The sequence below is a fragment of the Ictidomys tridecemlineatus genome, chromosome 16 (genome assembly GCF_052094955.1).
Source record: "Ictidomys tridecemlineatus isolate mIctTri1 chromosome 16, mIctTri1.hap1, whole genome shotgun sequence".
NCBI classification, from domain to species: domain Eukaryota; kingdom Metazoa; phylum Chordata; class Mammalia; order Rodentia; family Sciuridae; genus Ictidomys; species Ictidomys tridecemlineatus.
In genome coordinates, this window is record NC_135492.1 from 33387685 (window position 1) to 33392913 (window position 5229).

At 39.8% G+C, this 5229-nt stretch overlaps 1 pseudogene; it reads left to right on the forward strand.

The window, feature by feature from the left end:
• Window positions 1-3645: 3645 nt before the first annotated feature.
• Window positions 3646-5007, forward strand: LOC144371366 (Krueppel-like factor 5 pseudogene; annotated as a pseudogene).
• The last annotated feature ends 222 nt before the right edge of the window (window positions 5008-5229 follow it).

The following is a 5229-nucleotide window of genomic DNA, read 5'->3' on the forward strand; positions in this document are numbered from 1 at the left end:
GCTTGGGTCAAATTCTTGTTCTTTAATTAAAAACCTTACAATAGAATGAATTTGAGTCTATCTGAACTGTGACTTTAATTACCACCTTTATTCAAGATGACTGAGGAGAAGACAATAATAAAATATTTCTACTGATATTCAATAGCTGGTCTTTGGTCACTTAAGACATTTTTTCTGGTCATGATAATAACATATATACAAGATGGATAGCTACATTGAGGATTCAAAGACAGGCCTAAAATACCGCCAAAAAGCTTTCTACAATATTGCTAGAATATTTTCACATTATGAAAACAATTTGAAGCAACAACATATGTAGTCATTATTGAAATAAAAGATTTAAATCTATTAAATCACATATATGAGGAACTGCATAACTAAACATAATGTCCAACATTTATACTGAGGACTTTTTATTTCAGAAACACATCCATATTTGATACTTGTTCTTCTTTCATACACAGTACCTCTAGAATATATGTAATATGACTCCTTATATGTCATACAAGATGATCAGATTTAGCATCAAGATAACACTTTAATGAAGTAAAAGATTATAAATACAAATCAAAAAACCATCTTAGAGGGCATGATTCTCAGTGTCATCTTAGATAATATATTAAAGGCATTATTAGGTCAGGTAGTAAATGGTCAAAAGACAGCACTAAAAAAAATACATCTGTGTGCACACCTACTACGTTGAGATTCATTTTTTCAGATGGTTGCAATTCTTTACTTTTGTGCAATCCTTCCATTTCAATTCACTGAAAATTGTAGAGTTTTCAATATGTTCTTACTGCTTAATAAAGAAGAGAAAAATGAATTCAAAGTAACACACTACCCCAGAAAAACCTCAAGATGAGATTATATCAAGAACTATTTTGATAATATATGGTAATTCTAAATGTATAAGAAAGCCTATGTACACTGGGAGCACGGTTGCCATTACATAATTCAGATATAATTTGGTAATAATATTGGAATGGCACCTGGAGAATATTAGAGGGACTTGATAACTGAAGTGAGAAATATGTTGTGTTGGGTGAATCCACATATATCCCTGCTAATATGATAGGCTGAGATTGATGAAGATGACACTATTTGAAACAAAGGCTTCTCCTTCATTTTCTCCTAAGATATATACTATTAATATGGAATAAGAAAAAACATGAAAAAGATCAACAAACTATATTATTTTATTAGTAAAAAAGAAACATTTTCCTCTGAAGTTTGCCTTGATATTTCAGCTAACACTATAATTTCCTTCTGCAACTTCACATTCCTTTTCTAGCATACAATCTACTACAAAAACTTTACCATTGGTATCTTGGCCCTAATACATCTAGGGATGCTCATAATTATGGGATTCATAGTTACAGATATTTTTGTCTCAGAATTTTGGAGATGACATCAAATAAGAATTAATAATCTACTTTTACAGTTTTTTGGGGGGTGCTTCTCCATTTGTACCACCTGCCCACTGAGTGTTCTCTATGACACCACCTTTAGCCCCAGAAGCTCCTGCTTGGCAAAGTTCAACAATCAATTCTCACATCAGAGCCTGTGATTCCTTCTTTCTTTAGGGTATTCTGCATGTTCTTGAATGCTTGATTCTTATTCTCTTCTACTGCCATCATCAATGTTACCTAACATGCTCTTATATTTATTACTGTTTGCTGAACAATTGTACCAATGTATTACTTTCTAAGGCATTTATTTTCAATATTCGTGGTTTTACAGGAAGTCTTTTTTTCTAAGACTCATGTCCTCGGGTCTTTCTAAAAGTCAATAAATAGATAAAAACTCTAATTAAAAAATAAATGATGTATCAGCCTAGATGCCCTTCAATAGATGAATGGATTAAAAAAATGTGGCATTTATACACAATGGAGTATTACTCTGCATTAAGGAACGACAAAATCATAGAATTTGGAGGGAAATGGATGGCATTAGAGCAGATTATGCTAAGTGAAGCTAGTCAATCGTTAAAAAACAAATACCAAATGACCCCTTTGATATAAGGGGAGTAAACAAGGACAGGGTAAGGACGAAGAGCTTGAGAAGAAGATTTACATTAAACAGGGATGAGAAAAGGGGAGGGGAGGGGAGGGGAGGGGAGGGGGGATAGTAGAGAATAGGACAGACAGCAGAATACATCAGACACTAGAAAGGCAATATGTCAATCAATGGAAGGGTAACTGATGTGAAACAGCAATCTGTATACGGGGTAAAGTTGGGAGTTCATAAACCACTTGAATCAAACTGTGAAAGATGATGTATTAAGAACTGTGTAATGTTTTGAACGACCAACAATAAAAAAAAATAAAATAAATAAATTAAAAAAAAATAAATGATGTTATCACTATTAATACATGAACATTAAAATAAATAAACAATATTTAAAACTCTCAGGCAATAGGTATAAGGACTTAGATTACATAGATCAATTTGGTGGAAGACACAAACTACCAAAATGCATTGTATCCTTGGTGATCTTTGTACTGGGAAGAAATAATTGGTTTCAGCATTGGACTGTCACCCAGCCATGGGTTTAGTAGAGTAGAACACTGCTGTTTTCTTCTGTAAGCATGACATGGTATCAATCATACGTAAAAAGAAAAAAATAACAGAAATAGGAAATGGTTCTCTCAGAAAAAAAAGAAATTAGAAGCACATTCTGATAGTGCACAGAATATCCAAAAATGTGGCCTCTGTATACGGGGCATCTACAGAAAGCATGAACTTGTATACCTGCTGGGAGAAAGAAAAATGTTGCAACCCTCCTGCGAATTGGGCTTTATTATTTGAAAGTACAAAAAAAAAATAGTCATTGATAAAGCAATAATTCTTGCAGGATTGAAAATTGAATCTACATTTGCAAGAATATAAAATAGATTCCCAGAGCTATTCAATATAAAAATATTGTTAAAAATGAAATTCAGAAATAGCCCAAATGTCCATCATTTGTTTAGTTCCAACTTTGGTCTATCTATACCATGGAAAGTTAAGATTATTGCATATGTGGAGTGTTTTCCAGGTTGTTTCATTGAGTGAAAAATAAGGGGCAGACAGGATAAGGAGCACTCCCTTTTGGGTAAGAAAGAAATTTACATAATCACATATTATTGTTATTGCCTCCTACCAGAACAAGAAACAGTAAGAATATATACTAGAAACAATTAAATCAGTTGTTCATGAAGGGCAATATTTAAAGATTAGTGAGGATGGAATATAGGTGAGTCTTCAGTGTATTTTAACATGGGTTTATATTTGAGCCACATAAAGAAAAACCATGTTCAAAACATAGAGTTAGAGTCGCGGGGCAGGAACTTGCGCTGGCATCTCGCTCTTGGAGATCTGCGGTGGCAGGAGCGGGCTCCAGCGAGTGAGAGAGCGCGCGGTGGGTGGGGCGGGAGAAAGTGGCTGCCTGGAGCACATTGGCGTTTAAGCATGGCAGAGCGCAAGAGTTTTGCTTTTCGTGTGAGCCTTTGAAAACTGTGCCTGCTGTTGACCCAGGGGTCTGCCCAGAGCTTCCCCTCCTCCGCCTGTGGCCCCGCGGCGGAGCTCGCCACCCGAGCCAACATGGGCCAGGTGGGAAACGGGCCTAACCCACGTACCACAGCCAGAGCCGCTCCCTGAGTGCCCATGGCTACGCGGGTGCTGACCATGAGCGCCCGCCTGGACTTGTGCCCCAGCCGCTGGCCCCGCAGGATGATCCTGTGTTAGCGCAGCTCAAGTCGGTGCTGGGCGCCACGAACCCAGCTCGCGATGCGGCGCACTTCCCTGGGCGAGGAGCTGAAGCACCCTCACCACCACCCACAGGCGCGGCCAGCGCCCCGGCAGCCGCCACAGCCAGCGCTGCCTCCCGCCGCTGGTCCGCGGCTGCCTCCAGAGGAGCTGGTCCAGACAAGGTGTGAAATGGAGAAGTATCTGACACCTCAGCTTCCTCCAGTTCCAATTATTCCAAAGCATAAAAAGTATAGAAGAGACAGTGCCTCAGTCGTAGACCAGTTCTTCACTGACAGTGAAGGGTTACCTTACAGCATCAACAGGAACGTCTTCCTCCCTGACATCACTCACCTGAGAACTGGCCTCTACAAATCCCAGAGTCCGTGAGTAACATACATCAAGACAGAACTGTTACCATTTTCAGCCACCAAAGTGAAACGACTTCCCCTCCTCCTCCTCCGGCCCCAACCCAGACCCTCCCTGAGTTCACCAATATATTAAGCTCCCACCAGACCTCAGCTCCAGAGGTGAACAATATTTTCATCAAACAAGAACTCACTACACCAGATCTTCATCTTTCTGTCCCTCCCCAGCAGGGCCACCTGTACCAGCTACTGAATACACCAAATCTAGACATGCCCAGTTCTACAAACCAGACAGCAGTAATGGACACCCTTAATGTTTCTATGTCAGCCGCCATGGCAGGCCTTGACACACACACATCTACTGTTCTGGAGACTTCAATGAAACAATTCCAGGGCATGCCCCCTTGCACATACACTATGCCAAGTCAGTTTCTTCCACAACAGGCCACTTACTTTTCCCCATCACCACCAAGCTCAGAGCCTGGAAGTCCTGATAGACAATCAGAGATGCTCCAGAATTTAACCCCACCTATGCTCCTACAATTGCTTCCAACCTGTCAATTCACAATCCAAATTTACCTGGCACTCTGCCAGTTAATACGCAAAATATCCAACCTGTCAGGAGTAATCCCGATTTGGAGAAACGCTGCATCCACTACTGCGATTATCCTGGTTGCACAAAAGTTTATACGAAGTCTTCTCATTTAAAAGCTCACCTGAGGACTCATACTGGTGAAAGGCCCTACAAGTGCACCTGGGAGGGCTGCGACTGGAGGTTCACGCGATCAGATGAGCTGACCCCCCACTACGGGAAGCACAGGGCGCCAAGCCGTTCCAGTGCAGGGGTTTGCAACCGCAGCTTCTGGCACTTGGACCACCTGGCTCGGACCACATGAAGAGGCACCAGAACTGAGCCGCCAGCGCCACACTCTCTGCCGCGTGTGCCACAGTCTGTTTGGCAACCTTTAAACTACAAACTTTATTATATATATATATATATATATATATATATATATATATATATATATATTATTTATATATATATGAAAGAAAAGAAAAAAGAAAGAAAGAAAACAAAACAAAAAAACTGGAAATGTATATTTTGTATATTTGAGAAAACGGGGAATACATTGTA